This window comes from Tympanuchus pallidicinctus, unplaced genomic scaffold, assembly GCF_026119805.1.
Source record: "Tympanuchus pallidicinctus isolate F22 unplaced genomic scaffold, pur_lepc_1.0 scaffold2, whole genome shotgun sequence".
Classification (NCBI taxonomy): Eukaryota; Metazoa; Chordata; class Aves; order Galliformes; family Phasianidae; genus Tympanuchus; species Tympanuchus pallidicinctus.
In genome coordinates, this window is record NW_026294721.1 from 36,500,671 (window position 1) to 36,517,727 (window position 17,057).

The 17,057-nt window shown below is 37.9% G+C and overlaps 1 protein-coding gene across 6 annotated transcripts in view; it reads left to right on the top strand.

Annotated features, from left to right (window-relative positions):
• The first annotated feature begins 2,886 nt into the window (after positions 1 to 2,886).
• The window catches only part of BBS12 (Bardet-Biedl syndrome 12), a 91,629-nt gene continuing 77,458 nt past the window's right edge, over positions 2,887 to 17,057 (top strand). For 5 of the 6 annotated variants that reach the window (XR_008206678.1, XR_008206679.1, XR_008206681.1 and 2 more), the window contains exon 1: positions 2,887 to 2,988. The gene's annotated coding sequence lies outside the window, so the exon portion shown is untranslated. The remainder of the gene's footprint in view (positions 2,989 to 17,057) is intronic. The other variant, XM_052682658.1, reaches the window with a different exon arrangement.

Genomic DNA, 17,057 nt, shown 5'->3' on the forward strand with positions numbered 1-17,057 from the left:
TCAAGGTGACTGAAAAAAATAGCTTTTTTTTTCCTGTATATTTGCAACTCTATTTTCAGTTGATGTAAATGCATTACCTGCAGATTTTCAAATGTTGCAATTGAATATTCAACTGCAAGATCATATCTCTTTGCCAGATTTTTATAGGATCTGTCTTACCAGAGAAAAATATCCCATGTTTCGGTGTCCCATCTTATTCATGTTGTTGCTTTTTGACAGTACATACATTTGTGAGCAAGTGTTTTCAAGGATGAAGTACAAGAAGAGTAAAATTTCATTTCCAAATCACTAATGAAAGCTTTGATAAGTTACTAATAATTGCACCCACTTCTCTTGAATCAGGCATTTATGCAGCAGTTTCACAAAAAATGAGGACAAATTATCCCACTTGTGTTATGGTTTTAATTAAAAAAAAAAAAAAATTAGTTATATACATGAACTGCATTAAGTATTTTATATGAGGCTCAAGATAATTACTCTTCATTCACTGTGACCCAGGCAAGCCAAAATGTCGGACACCCGTGGGTTAGAGAATGGATGAGCTTGAATGTGCAGCAAAGTGTTGCACCTAGGATAGAGCAGTGCCAGACATGGGCTCACATGGGAGACAGGTGGCTGGAGCAGTTCAGCTGAGAGGGTGTGGGGATGCTGGTGCCACCATGAGCCAGCGGTGTGTCCTGGCAGCCAAGGAGACAGAGTTGTGACGTGCATTAAGCACAGCATAATCAGTTGAAAGAGGTGATTCCCCTGCAGTATTTAGTACTGACGTGGCCTCACCTTGAATATTATGTGCAGTTCTAGGTTCCATAATATTAAAAGGATGTTAAGGTCCCTGAAAGCGTCTGGAGGATGGCAACAAAACTGAAGGCATGTCCGATGAGGAGAGGCTGAGGATACTGGGTTTGTCAGCTCTGGAGGAGGCTGTGAAGCGAGCTCACTGCTCTCTGCAGCTCTCTGAGGAGGGAAAATGGAGGGAGGTGCTGGGCTTTGCTCCTGGGTACCAATGGCAGGATGCACTGGCGAGGTTCAGACTGAACATTTGGAAACATTTCTTTATTTTGAGGGTCATCAAACTCAGGAACAAGCTTCCTAGAGAGGTGTTAGTTGCCCCATACCTGTCAGCATTGAGATGTTTGAACAGTGCCTTCAGTGATAGGCTTTAAGTTTCTGCTTAGCCCAAAAGAGGTCAGGAAGTTGGACTAGGTTATCTTTGTCCTGAACTAAACTATTGTGCTGTATATACTTTTTAGGAAATCTGCAGTCATGAAATATCGCAATAAAAGGAAGAATCTAGGAGGCCTCATGAGTACAAGCATTTGCAACACAGCTTTTCTTCTACAGCTACCTTAACCAGCTGTGTGTTTCAGCAATCTTTATAGTGAAGTAGATACTTCTCTGAAAAGGTGACTTGAATGTGGAAATGCTAGATAGGGGTCAGGCCAGTCAGAAAATGTAGTTTTGGAAATCCACAGCAGAGCATGGCTACTGTACAGAAATGATGTTACAGTCCCCAGAACTAACTCCAGTTACCAAAACTGCCATTTTCCAAGACTATAAGCAACCTTCGCTTGTCAACTGCTGCCTGACTCCAAAGCAGTTTGTGCAGACAAAAAAACAATGAAAACTTGTTTATAGTTTCATGTTGTATGTGTTTCATTCCTAAAATTGTTGATGATTCCATCTTCCTTAGGATTATAGGATAAGAATCTCTTCGTGCTCCTTTTTTTGTTTGTTTTTTCAAGTACTGGACTGTTAACTCCCTTACACTTACTGTTTAGGGACTTAGAAGAGGTATTGGTTATTCCTTTTCTGGTGTCTGACTCTATGGGTTAATCCCAAAGTTGGTTCTACCAAATTGTTAAAGTTGAGGTTTCTCATGTTGAAGTAAATGATAAAGGAAACCCTATTTAGTAGCAGGCCTATACCCATTAAGAACTGTACCTCTACCTTCTTTGTGATTGCTAGAGGCTAGGCATCTACACAGATAAACCTTCATAGTGTTGTACTGAAACCTGTTTGCCTGCCAATCCACACATTATGTGTAAAGCTGCTAGTTCAGGGAGCTGCCTTTTGCTGTAGGTCAGAGGATTCAGATGCCACAGATTTAAGAGGTTTGGAAGTTTATTAAGTAACCCAATGAAAAATATCAAGTTAGAGATAATCTACAAATATATCACTATCAATGAGTTACAATGATATCATAGTATGTTCTTACAACTGTAAAAGAATTCATTTTAAATCACTTAAACTTGTGTATTTGCTATTGAACTGTAACTTGGCTTCTGTTCTCTTTCTAATATTCAGGTTTCAGGCAAGCCTCCCTTACTCCCCAGCTTCCTACACTAATTTTTTTTTGGATGCAAACATAATGGAGTGTCCAGCAGGTGTTCAGGGTATACTCTGGATTTGGCTGTGCTGGTTAGTATCACTGCTAGCAGTCTCAGCCTTATCTGGATTAATTGCTGTGGTCACTTAGGCATAGGTGGCCTAGCAAGATTCTGCACACTGAAGTCTGTCTGCAACTGGTAGTAATCAGTAGTCAGTCACTGCTGTTCAGGTCATGCACTCCCAGATGCTTTTAACACTAGTCTCTTTTTGATGCCATCTTATAGGCTCAATGCTTACTGTTGTTCCACTTGGCTTTAAAGGAGATTATTTTAATTTATTTATTTATTTATTTATTTTAGCTTGCTGCTTTTAAGAATTTATCCCATGAAAAGGAAAGCGTGTACAAAAATGTAGCATTCTGTAAATACTGACAAAGGAGAAATATATCTATAACAGTTATTTTCTGGTTTCTAATCTGGCTGTATTTAGGTCTTACTGTTGCTACAGGCTGTCACTTGGAAAGCAGCTGATTGAGAAGAGGGTGGGGCTGATCTCTTTGTGGCTAAGATGATTGACAGTATTTTGCTTTTCAGAGTCATCGTGGGTGGGGGCAAAGCACTTCACTGTGGGAAGAGAAGTGGAGCAACAGATACCGACCCTGTGAGTATTTTCTCAGTTTTGGCAGAAAGCTAGCATTAGGCTTATTTTCTCTTCACAGCATTCAAGAAAAGTGCTGTGTTTTCCATTGTTAGTCTGTTTTTAAGTATGACTTGAAATACTCTATACCACACCCACCAGCAAAACACATCAAAGACTAAATGATAAAATGATAACTGTTGAGTATGGCTTACTTTCATCAATTACAGTGTGCATCGCTAGCATTTAGTGGTGGTTTTGGGGTTATAAAAGATGCTCCACTTAGTTGTTTCCTTCTGCATAAATCTTAGAATGTCACGTGACTGACTCCATCTTCATTTGAAGCACATTTCTGAGGTTCCACAAAAAGATTTGTCTCAATACTTAATGCAGTACGTGTTTGCTTGGATTTAAACATTAATTATCAATTTTATGTCAGTCATTGCTGGAAAGAACTGGCTATGTAAGTGTTCTGGGATGTTGGTACTTAAGTTAATTGTATGTTTATTATTTCAACTGCTTAATTGTTTCAGTTGTCTCTGGAGATTTGTGAGAACCACGTATTTTTTCTTGCAGCATGGAGAAAAATAGTCCCACAGAAAAGTATATGAGACTGTGTAGCTAAGTAGGACAGGTGGTTTAGGATCACTTTGAGTATTTTTTGGAGGGGCAAGTAGTTTGGTACTCTTGCATTTGTTTTTCCATGACATACCCTCTGCTGTATGCCAGCATAATCTAGTATTTTATATCAATTTTCAGAAACTGGGAAGACCTAGATTAGCTGCAAGTGTCTTGTTTTGAGTATGGTACCTGAACACACTTGTATACTGGTAAATGTTGTTGGCTTTTTAATTATAAATAGTTTTTAAGCATGTCAATGAGTCACCAGTGAAAGACAGTATCATTTAAAAAGGAAGACTCTAAACATGATTTTCATATGTTACTGAAATTTATTAAATGTCATCTAGAAGTGACTTTTAAAAATTCCTTCAGTAAATACTTGTCACTTTACTGACAAAGTGAAAATCAATTAGTTTTCCAACATACATTTTGAGCCCGTAGGGCTTACAGAAAGGATCAAATATGATCTTAGAACAGACGTCTTATCACCCAGACTAAGAGCATACAGTGGTCCCAGAATGGACAGCATATTAGTTAGCCACGGGATAAAATATATAAATTATTTGTAATTAAATAATTAAATAAATAATATAGCAGTAAAAATAAAAATGATTAGTTGCTTATTTTTGCATAGATCTCAGAAAGTTGGTCAGTTGTTGGAGAAAATCAGGAAAATTTTTCTTGTCGTTAGCTTCACAGATCTTGCAGTCACCTTCTATGGGATTTAGATCCTGCAATACAGTAGATTTTGTTAATTGGTTATAGCTCTCTTGCCAGAAAGTGTTAGAACCATGTATTTATGGCACAGCTTTCTGAACTACTACTTACGTCAATAATTGGTACCCTTCTAAAAACAGTGTATGGTGACTTACATGATTTAGCATAGAAAACAAATCTCATACTTCTTAAAATGTTGACTTGAATAGTTAATGTGGCCCAACTGTTCTAAAGTCTTGGATTTTCATGCAAACAGATGTTGTCAAGTAGCTTGACATTACAGTATTGTTGTACAAAATGCTGTATTCTTAAGCAACCATAACACAATGGCCTTAAGGCAAAAAAAAAAGACTGATTCTGATGTTCTTTTTCATTATTGCTGAAATACATTTGCTTTTAACTAACTGACCATAAAGATTACCTACCCTAAGTCTCTGGAGGTTATTTTTGATACTTCGAAGAGCATTTTCAACTTCATTTTCAATTTCAGGCTCATCTTCAATTTCTTTCTCCAGAGTAACCATTTCTTCCAGGTAACACTGCAGAGTTTGCCGACTGCACTCCTAATACAGTAATCAAAGTCAACACATATATAAATACATAGAGATATATAGTATTTATATTAAATGTTTTTTGAAAAAGATTGAATTCTTTTTTTCTTAGTTGCCCATTATTTTTTTCCTTGTTTCCCTTTGTACAATATCATTTTTTCCCACCAAGTCACATTATGAAATTCTACATGTGGCCTTAGTTCTTGTAGCTTTTGAAATGTAGATGATCTTTACAGGACATTTTAAATGATGGACTATGTCTTGAGAACATGAAACTGCTGTGTTAGCTCTTAAACTGAGCCTTATTTCCAGTTGTTGTCTGGAAATCCTGTCCTAAGAAAAGGATTACTAGTAAAGCCTCTATTTTACAGTGGCAATCTTCAATTAATGCACTTTGGTTCCTTTATGCAATGCCTATATCTGGTCCTATGGTTGAATGTCTTGGAATCACAGAATTGCTTGGGTTGGAGAGGTCCTTATAGACTCTCTCATTCTAACCCTTTGCCCTTGCCAGGGCTGCCTCCTGCTAGGTCAGGCTGCCCAGGACAGCATCCTTCCTGACCTTGATGTGGGTACATCGCTTTACAGATCACTCTTACAAGCTCTTTCAGGCACTTGATGATAATATGCTATTAAATCAGCCTTACACGTCTACATTTGAGCACTGGAGCTCTGAGATAGTTACATCTTGATCTTGCCAGCATAGAAGAAAAATGACTCAGATAAGGAAGTGGTTGCAGAATCTGGTTTTAAATCTTTACTCAAACAAAATTTCTGTTAAGTGAGAATTCTGCTGGATTAAAAACTTAATTAGAGGCTCAAAGTAGTTAATTTGCCTAAGTGTCTTAACTACTTCACGGTAACAAACAAATTGATGCTCTTGTTGGCTGCTTGCACACTAAATTAGAAAATTTGTACAGATCAGTAACCTGTGAATAGTAAATAGACTGTGATAATGGTGTGTTTAGAATGCTCCTGGACTCAGGTATGCAGTATTTTAGAAAAAAAAAGAAACCACAAAGATGGTATTGGCATGGAAATAAGTCTTACATATGTACTGAACACCATAAAATAAGAATTCATAGCTATATCTAGGATGAGTTGGTTAAGTTTTACTTCTGGAAAGAGCTAGTTAGAGCATAATTAAATTTCATTATTAATGGGATATGAGAGATATGTTAAAAAGAACCAGCTACTGTTGCTGCATCTGATTTTGATAAAATATTGGCATTTTCCTATGAATATTGCTGTATTTAAAAAGTTTCTAACTCTTTCTTCATTCTCCAAATTGTTCTTATATTAGTGTTGATACAACAGTATTGCCTTTTGCAAATATTATACAACATATAATTGATTCACAGAACTCTCTTCTTGTGAATTGAAGGCAAAATGAATACAGAGGATTAGTTTTATGTTTTGTATTGCACAGACCAAGAAAGTAATATCTTTCTTCATTATTCATTATCTTGTTAATGTTTAAGAATATAAATCAAAGGCAGAAGTGGATTTTAGGAAACCTCACACTGAATTCAAACACCTCACGTTTGCTTTCTATGTCGTCCCTTCTGATAAGTGAATTGTTTTGGTCTAAATCAACAATACATCATTTTAAAGTTGCCATTTCTTAGAAGTCCTTTTGAAAACAGAAGGCTAAAGCTCACCTGGATCTCATTTGGTGTGTAGAGCTCGAGATGAATCTCCTGTAGAGAAGAGGGAGAAAAAGTTAATTTTTGAGGAAAAATTGCATGGAAAAAAATAAGTAGAAAACATTAGCAGAAAAGAACTAATATAGGAAAACCATCACTTACGTTCTTGCTTTTTTCCAGTATTCCTAAATCTGTTATTAATGTTGAAAGAATTTCCAATTTTTCTGATGATAGCGATGCTCCGTAAGCTGTAGTCATAAGCACTGCTACTGAAATGCAGCTGAAGATCAGTACTTTGCACATCATGTCAATGTCCTGATTATCTGTATGCTGGTATTCAAATTGTGATGTACAATACGAGGTGATTAGTTGTCATTAGACTGTTTAGTATTTATACTCTTCTCTCTGGGGGGAAAAAGATGGGGGCGTCATGTAAAGAAGGTTTTTATTACACATTTTTTCATATGCTTTACCTGTATGGCAAGAATCATTACTTTTGTTTTTCCTCCCTGATGACACTTTGGAATTTTTTGACTGCGAGAGGGATTTTACCTACATTCACTGGTGTAAGAGAAGCCCACACTCACTTTTGGCACTCACTCTCTCAGTGTGCTTTTTGCATGAAACACTTTTTCCCTCTTGGGCTGTCCCACTCCCCCATAGAATATGCCATACAGTATACTACTGACACACCAAATGTTCTAAAGATGTTTAAGTTAACCACTGTGTCTACTGGTATATGTTTGTCCTTCTACAAATCCTGTGGCATCATTTAAGCACAGAAGAAAGACATACTCTCACTTTACTAATTGTTGTTTAAACAACAGGAAGAAAGTTGGCTTCCTGTCTGAAGGTGGTTTTACCTGTCATCGTTTGCAAAGACAGTTAAAAGCAGCTTTAGGTGCATAGGTCAGTCTTTCATATGAAACTTTTAAAATGTGTGTGAAAAAAAATCCATCAGGGTTCTTTGTTTTGGGATGTTTAACCAAGTTTTCTGTTACCGTATGTCTTAATGCCGTTCATTTTTCCTTGTGCATACCTTTTTCTTCTCTCCAGCTTAAGATTATTTATAGATTTTCATACTGATAGCCAAACCACTGCATTTTGTGGTGCACACTGCAGTACTGAAGTTGAGAGTCAACAGTCATTTCACCTTGGACTCTTGCTTAATATTGCTGCATTGTTTTTCTTTCCTGGTTCAAAGGTCTGTTTGCTCATTATCTTGGAAATCCTGTGAGCAGTGCTTAAAAATCACAGTTTTCTTCACTCTGTGCACGGTTCTGAGCCACATACTCCCCCTGCTGCCCAGAAATCTCTGTCAAAAATGCTTTTTCTGCTCGTTGCATTTTTCTTCTTAAGCCACATGGAATGAATTCAGTTTCTGTACACTGTTGTGGCTCTACATGTAACATTCAGAAGTCTGGGCAGGTGACTGTTTCTTCATCCATTGCTATATCTGGAAACTAGATGTGGAGATCTGTTTTGTAGGTTCTGACCATAGAATATATGTGTATGGGGCCAGGGAGAGAAAATTCTGTCCAACCTCAGAATATGCTTTTGCTTGGGTTAGGGCTAATCCATTGCTTGTTTTTTATTAGAGTCTGTGTAAATGTCTGAAAACCATAAAACTGGTGTTAATCATCAGTGTGATCTCAGTACCTGGATAATTGAGTTTTTGTTTCCTAGTTTTGAAATAAGCACAGACATGTAATGTGTAAGGTCATACAGAAGTCTTAGAAGCTATTGTAACTTACAATACGTAAGTATTGTACAATACAATAAGTAGAGGTGCAGTTTGCAACCTTTCCTGGCACTGTGTCTTTTGTCTCACCTATTTATTCCTGATAGCAGTTAATTTCAGATGGGAGTTATGGCTGCAGAGGCGAGCTGCTGAGCAATAGGTGGTGAGGTTTTCCTCTCTAAGAGTGCTTGTACAGTTTGGTCATTTTATGCAAGGAGTTGAGGTTTTTCGTTTAATGTATTTTGTACAAAGTGTTAAGAAATACCTCAATACTGGGCGCAAGACACATTCTTATTGATAATGAAGTTGGAATTACTGCTCACTACTTTCAGTGCTATTTGGTCTTTGCTGTTCTGTAATATTATAGAGGCTTCTCACCTGTTTGTAGAGTAATCCCTGGAAATTCACTTGGAAGCAGAGAATTTGAGATTCTGAGTCTGAAGACTCTATGAGGTAGTTTTTAGCATTGATTAGAAGTTGCTCCAGAATATTTGTGGATCTAGAGAGAAGAATGTTTATGTCTTTCTTGTTGCAGAGGATTTTTGTATACTTTTTGTAATACTTGTGCCTAATATAAAAGGCTCATTTTTTAATTCTGGAAACTAAACTAAATGAAATAATGATCCCACTGACTAAATCTGTGGTATGCATTATGCATGCCTTCAAAGTCTGGAAAAGTTTTTTACATAGGATCTGATACTTCTCAGTTTTGGCTCTCATTCTTTTGTGTATCTCTAAACTGAAAGCTTGCTTTCTTTTTTGATTTTTTGATTTTTATTTTTTTTTCCTTGCAAACTTGATGACAGGTGAATTTTGGAGAGAAGTTTTGGTTTCATTGAGGTATTAGACATTTTGTTCATCAAGATGCTTGCCTCCTTTCTCCATCACCACAGCAAAGTTGCATTCATCTGGAGTCATCGTGTACCACATGTTTGGTACATTTTAGTTGGTGTGCAGGAGTTTTTCAGACTCCTGCTTCAGTAGCATGCTTTCACAAGATTACTGTCAATGAGAGTCATAGGAACCCCAGTGAAGTTTTTATCTCTTGCAAAGGTGTTAATTATCAACTTGTGATCACAGACTGTTGTTGACTTAACTCTTCAAATGTTTTCCTGGCCCTTTAAATAGAATTTTGAATAGTTGAGATTATATTCATGTTTACAGATCTCATAGTTCTAAGCAATAACCACTAGAAGAATGCCTTCTTCATTAGGGAAATTCATGTAAACGTGTTGAAGTAAAAGTTTGAATAAAGAATTGAGTGGTAGCTGTTCTTCATTTGATTTTAAACCCTCAAAATAGCACCTTCTTTCCTTCTACAGCATTTTGTCAGTTTTTCTCCTCAGTCAAGCCACAGTAGAGCTTCATGATCTGGCCTCCATTTAAGAAATGGAGAACTAATTCTATAAAAAGAGTTCGGTTGATAACAAAAAGTACAGAAGCTTAAAAAATAAAAGAACTGAAGCGTATTTTAGTACACCACATAGAATGGAGCACTTCCTTCCAAAGTCCCTGTGAACCTAACACTCAACATCGCCAAGCTATTAGATAGGTGGCTGCTGTATTTTCTGTTGAGCAAGAACAACTGTAACAGTATCAGTTACAACTAATAATCTGTGTCCTAGTTGCAGCATGTTTTTAGTACTAGAACAATTTTCAGATAAATACAAGGGATTACATAAAATACAGGGGAGAGTTGCTGGCTGTATTTATAAGGAAATATAAGAAAAGACAGGAGAGACCATGAAACGATTTTCTTGTATTTCTTGATTCTTATAGGATTACGGTTTTCTGATTCACCAGTGCATGTGATGACATTTTCACTGGGACATAAGGGATGAAGGAAAGTATCCTTTGGATGGCTTGTAGAACAGGAACAAATTAAGCAATGAGTGAAATAGGAAATCAGAAGTTGCCGTGTTGGATTAGAACAGTGGTTTTAGCTAGGTTAATATTGTTCCTGACAAGGGCAAGTACCCACTGTATCAGGTGCAAAGAAGAACACCCAAAGTAAATAATTCTTCAAGGAAAAAATGAAATAATGTTTCCTGCAAGAATGTCAATAACAGCAAGAAATCTTTTGGCTTTACAAATTTAAAAGATCTGAAAATAATTGACAGTTGGGAATGTTTCCTCAAAACCTGTTTTGAAGTCATTTTTCATTGAAATGATCAACATCAGGATGGACCAGAAGCAGTTCTAATAGTTATAAACTAGCCTTTCCTTAAAGAAAGTAAATTACCAGATTTATTGTTGGTAGCAGTATGTTCTGAACATCCATTTCTATTGGTATATGACATGTGGACGAAGATGATGGTGATTGAGGATCTCCAGTGATTAGGAAAAGGCAAAAGCAACAACCAAAACAAAAGATTATGAGCTAGAGTGGTCAGTGTCACCACAGTCCTTGGGCTGATTGGAAATATGTGAAGCTGAGTCTTGCACCTGGAACAGAATAGCATCGTGCAATTGGCTGGGGACTGACTGGTTAGGGAGCTGCTTTGCCATTAGCAAGGTGGGAATTCTGTGGATGAGTTGAACAAGTCAGCACTGTGTATCCTTTCCAGAGTTTCTGTGTAGGGTTTCCCTTCTCAGAGATGCTCAAAAGCCATCAGGTGGCTGGCTCTGGGTGACACTGCTTGAGCCAGTTGGCCTCCAGAAATCTCTTCGAACTTCAGCCATTCTGTGATGAAGATTAATGGCATAGCGGGCTGCATTAAAGAGCTTAGTCAGGAAATGGAGGGAAGTGGCTGTCCCATGCTCCATGCTGTTCTCCTGTGGCTACATCTCAGGTCATGTGTTCGGGGCACCTAGAACAGAAAAGACACTGATAAACTGAACAAAGTCTAATGGCTCAGAAATACCACTATGATGGTTAAGAACCCATGATGTATGGGGGGCGGTTGAGGGAATTGAAGTTTCTGAGATTGAACAGAAAGTCATATTCTCAGTCTCTAAAAGGAGATCATAGAGAGCATGGAGTGGGGCTCTTCTTGGGGACATGCTACAAAAGGACAGAAGGAACAATCTCAGGTTGCAGGTAGAGGAATTCTGGACTCACAGTCGAAAAATACTCAAAAAGTGTGTGTTTGCGCAGGAATTATGTGGTTATCTAGGTGATAATTTAGCTGGTTGTCTGTGGGGGTTGTGTGATCACGGTATCATCATAGAATCATATAATTGTTTGAATTGGAAAGGGCTATTAAAAGTTATCCAGTCCAACTCTCTTTCAGTGAGCAGGGCACGTTCAGCTAGATGAGGGTGCTCAGAGCCCCATCCAGCCTGACCTTAAATGTCTCCAGGTATAGGACATCCATGACATATCTGGGCGACCTGTGCCAGTCCTCATCACCCTTGCTGTAAAATACTTGTTCCTTATGTTCAATATAAATCTCCTCTCTTTTAGTTTGAAACCATTTCATACTGTCCTGCATCACAGCAGCTCCTACTGAATGGTCTGTCCCTTTCTTTATTATAAGCTTCCTTTAGATACTGAAAAGCAACTCTCGTATCTCCCTGAGGACTTTTCTTCTGCAGGCTGAATAGCCCCAGCTCTCTCAGCCTGTCCTTGTAGGGGAAGTAGAATCATAGAATCATAGAATCACCAACTTTGGAAAAGACCTCCAGGCTCATCCAGTCCAACTGTCCATCTACCATCGATATTTCCCCACTAAATTATGTCTCTTAGTGTCATGTCTGAATGTTTATTGAACACCTCCAGCAATGGTGACTCAACCAGCTCTCTGGGCAGCCCGTTCCAGTGCCTGACCACTCTTTCAGAGAAATTTTTTCTAATGCCCAACCTGAACCTCCTCTGGTGCAACATGAGGCTCTTCCCTCTAGTCATATCACTGGTTACGCAGGAGAAGCGGCCAGCCCCCTTCTTGTCACAACCTCCTTTCAGACAGTTGTGGAGAGCTTTCCATTCATCTGTTCCATTTAAAACTTCAAGCTGTTAAAAAGTATGGTCTTACACAACTTCAGGAGAAGGCTTTACTCTGCCACAATTTCCTAACCTGGCAGGTACCCTGACACATAATACCATTTATCAAGTCTCTGGAAGTCTTGGCCTCTTTGTCATACAGATCTCTTGTCATGTGGTTACTGGAGAGGCATTTAGGCTCTTCTTTTGGCTTTTATAGATTAACAGTTGATGGTACTTACTAATGATCTCACTAATAGGTTTTCCATGTATGCAGAACGGCCAATAGATCTTTATGTCAGCAGATATGCTGACATAATGCAAAAATATCTATGGCAAAGATGCTCACAGGTGTTGAAGTTGCTACAGAACTTTTTTAGATCAAGACTGTGAAATAACTAAGAAGTCAAGCAAAAGAAAAGGGTAAATGTTGCCCATTCTTAACTTTTCTCATTTAACTGTTGGCCGTAGTAAATATAATACAGTTAGGGCATTGCAATAAGAAGAGTGGCAGGAAAGAAAAATCTTTCAGAAAGTAAACTTAGCAAGGTTATGAACTTCAGAGCTGGTGTTTCCATTCTAAGGTACAATTTGGGGTGACTGCAAGTCAGAAAATGGATTACTGTGATAGCTATAGTCTAATGTAGTCTGGTAAGTTGATTAACAAAGGGTAAAGGTTGGAACTGCACCTAATGCAGGTTAAGATGGTGTGCTGTATTTGTAGATAAAATTGTTTAATTTTTGCAAGACTTCTTTGTGAAGTTAAATGGATTCTTTCTGTGTACGTATAATCTATGCTTAGTAATATATACTCACAAGAATGATCAGTCCTGTTTGTTTTTTCCTCTTGGAGCCAAATGGATTTTTGTAAGAACAGTCTTTACAGTGAACATTGCCACAAGCAAAAGCTTAAGTCACCTATTTCCTTTCAGTTGAATGTGCCCCATACCTTCTGAAAGTCTTCCCAGTACACCCACAAAACAATACAAGTGTTAACCTCTACTAGTTTTGTTTCACACTTCTTTTTAAGTGAAAATCTACAGAGACTGATACGAACGCACTGCTGATTAGACAGTTCTGTGAATTTGGCTCACTGATTTTTTTGGCATATGTATGAAAAACTGAATAGGCCCTTCAAGTTCTTGTTCTTTGCAATTTCCAGATGGATAGTGTGTTCTGGATGTATACCAGTTCTCTATTTGAGACAAAAGAAAGCCAAACGTGAGGAGTATGAAGAAACGAAATCAAATTGGAGCAATGTTGTTGAATGGTGTCACAGTGTGTTAACTGTTAATGGTGCAGTGTGATAGGAAGGAGCTACAGAGTGAAAGGGTCACTTTGTGAAGATTTTTTCTAAAGTTATTCCATAGTTACTCGCTGTGATGTAAACCAGCTCTTAAATTCCAAGGTGATGTTATAGGTACTACGTACCTTTAGGAGTAAGCACTGTTTGGCAACCAATGCAATAGCCTTGGTGGACTTAAGGAGAGTTTTTATGGTGGCTGCAAAGAAACTGGAATTTGTCAAACACGGTAGGTAGCTCATTGGTACAATACTTGTTTTCAGTGTGGATTGGAGAAGGTCACTTAAGAGGTAAGGACACTGCTTGTCTGGCCAGTCTGTTCCAGTGCTCCGTCACCAATACAGTACAGAGGTACTGCCTGATGTTTAGATGGTGTTCCAGTTCATGTCTATTGCTTCTTGTTCTGTCACCGAGCACCACTGAAAATAGCCTCAGGAATATGGAACTACGTGGTTACTTGCTTCTGCTTTATTTCTAAACTGTAAAATGTGCAAGCCCAGAGTGCTCCGTACATACCTTGTTTCTTCCTCCTTTTTTTGTTTGCTTGTTTTGGTGGTTTTTGGAGTTTTTTGTTTTTTGTTTTTAATCTAGTGCAGTAGCAGCTAAAGTATGGTATTTGCTGAGGAAGAAATTTATTTATTGAAGTTTTTGCTATTCAGCATTTCAAAGAAGTGCTGGCCAGTGTTGTCTTTTTCTGCCAGTGCATTAAAAATTAATTAATCAGAGGAATGAATTGATGAAATAGTGATCAATATCAAATGTGTCTTAAGCCCCTAACAGAGTTCAAGTCTTCCTAAGAAAAATTAATGCATCCCATACTTGGAGGCATTCCAGACCAGGCTGAGTGGGGCCCTGGCCATCCTGATCTGGTGGGCGGCAACCTTGCCCATGGCATGTGGGTGGAGCTGGATGGGCTTTAAGGTCCCTTTCAACCTAAGCTGTTCTGTAATCTTCCCTGCTATTAATGATGCCCAGGTCAGGGAGACAAGGTGGCTGATCAAATGTGGGGAGTGTGGATCCAGTTTCATTTAGCAGAGATGGTGTTTAAAATTCTACCTTGCTAGTACATCCGTTTTGTCCGAAACACAGCAAATGAGGTTTGTGATAGTTCTTTAATCTCATCATAGGTAAATCCACTTATCAACTTTGAAAAAGAAATGAAATTTGTTTCAGTCTGAGGGGAAGTTTTAAGGAATATTTAAGACAAATTTCCATACTACCTGCCTGGCATGACTTGAATTTGAACATAAAAACAGGAGGAAAAAATGTTACTAGGAAAATCCACAGTGGGTTTCAGTGGCTGATTCAGAGCTAAGGAATATTCTTGGTTCTTTCCCTTCCACTCATGTTGAAAATTCATTCATTACTAATAGATGCAGCAGAGCTAGTTTTTGTCCTAAAATCTAAAATGGTTTGTTACTATTATTTTTTTCCTCTGGACCACTGTTTTTACGAGTTTTTTAGCATTTAATCCTGTTGAGGCACAGTAATTCAGTATATGATTTGCAGTGTCACAAGTGTTTTATTTCTTTACAGAAAAATCATTAGATCAGTTGATTTGGTATAAAGTCATCAGGACAATGATCAGAGCAAAATTTTTGCACTGCTCAAGGCCTCAGTAATTAGTAAAAGTGTTAGCACTGAGCCTTTTTTAGGTAACACCATTAACACTTATAATTGCAATATCAAACAGTGTATGTTCAGGGATTGTTTGTTTTGTTGTTGAGTTTATTTGTTGTTCTGTAAGCACACTGATGAGCTTTTCAAAATGAACATCTTTTTATAATGAGATGATATGGAAGTTGAAATTTCATCCAGCTGTTTTTGGAGAGGTAGCAGAAGGTAATTTTTCTTAGCTGTTCTTTGTATGACTTGCATTCTGGAGTACTTCTCATATGTTGACTGAAAGGGACCACCACATTATGCATTTCTGATATGATGCAAATTATACCTTCCTCATTAAGATTCCTTTGAATTAACTAATGTTAAATCATCTTTGTTTGGTCATTCTCAATGTCATGTGACTGCTTGTATCATACTAGTGCTGAGAGTTGGAAAAGGTAACCCCAAATCTTGATAAATCAAACACCAGATAAAATAAATATCATTATTTATGTGATCATAAATGTGATGATTTTGGCAACAAAAAGATGGGAGGTGGTGTTTTCTAATTTTACCAAACCATCATAATTTCTGTTTGTCACCTTATTTCAGCAGTTTCGTTTCACTGTGGTCATTTCTAGCTGTAGAGGTACTTATGTATTTATGGTCATTTCTTTTGATCCTTCTTCCTTGGATGCCTTTTTGATGTGGAATAAATGTCTTATTTATCTTAAGACTACTAAAAGGTCTGCCAAAGTTATTTACAATTACTTTAACTTTATTAGTATGATTTCCAATGTGCTCTGAGGTTAGGAGTAATCATTTTAGTCTTTTCGTAAAGCCCTTGGGGTAGCAGCAACTTGGGCACAGGGGTGCTTTTGGAAACAGCCTCCATGCAGGATTTGATTTGTTATCTATTTGGACAGTTGTTAACATGCTGTTGCAGGGTATTTGCTGCCATGTCATTAGAAAAGTTGATAGATTCACACAGGAGATCTCCACAGCTGCATGGAGATCATTCCCTACTCCTTTCTGGAAGGAAATAGTGTGTGTTTTCCTATGATTGTTTTTTCCTTCCTTTATTCACAAGTTTAGCTCTTTTGCAGCTTCTCTATGACCTAGCTTTCCTTGTTTCCTGGGCTCAGAAAGCCTTTTGCTAAGAAGGGATAGTGAAAGGGCTCTGCGTCACTTTTACCTGAGTACTAATAAAATGCAGCAAAGCAAAGGTGCAGGAGCAGGCGTTTGTGGGACTGAAATAAGGTTATCGTGTCTAAAATCTAGAGCAGAGACCGATGTGAAGTAGTTGAGTTAGTTAGCTCTGTGTAGTGTTATTTGAACCTTTGTGCAAACAAAGGGGAGAGGAGAGTTTTGGCGCTGAGCTGGAACGTAAGGCTAGGATGTATCCTCATAGTTATACAAGGCTTAAAGATGACTACTACCAAGCAATTCATCAGTGCAGGACAGTAGTATCTAGGATATGTTTTGCAGCTACTTCTGGGGAAAGTAGAAATTATGTAAAAAAATGACAGCTACCTCAGTAGAAAGTTATACAGAGATTATACATCGTATATTAAGTCCTGTGGTAATTTTAAAAGAATGCATGCCTCTAGACCTGCATGTGTGCCCTAGCCACATCATGACCTCAAACCATGCAAGACATTTATGTGCGTCACTTTTCCTCCTGTACCTTGGTTTTCTCAGAAAGGAAATGTAGTTGCGTGGGCTGGAAAGGAGATGCTGCGCATTCTAGCTAGGTTGTGATCTGGATGATTAGTATAGCTACCATATCAGCTCCCAGCCATCACTTGGTCTAAATGCCGAAGTCAGAATCTATACTCTTAATTCTTTAATGCCTAAAGAACATCATGCAGTGCCTTGAAAAATTGGTAGATCTTGGTAAAGCAAATTTTTTTCCAAGACTTGTGTTGGAATGGGAAGAGTAATTCTCTGGAGAACTAAGCCATTTTGGAGACTGGGAATATTAAATTTC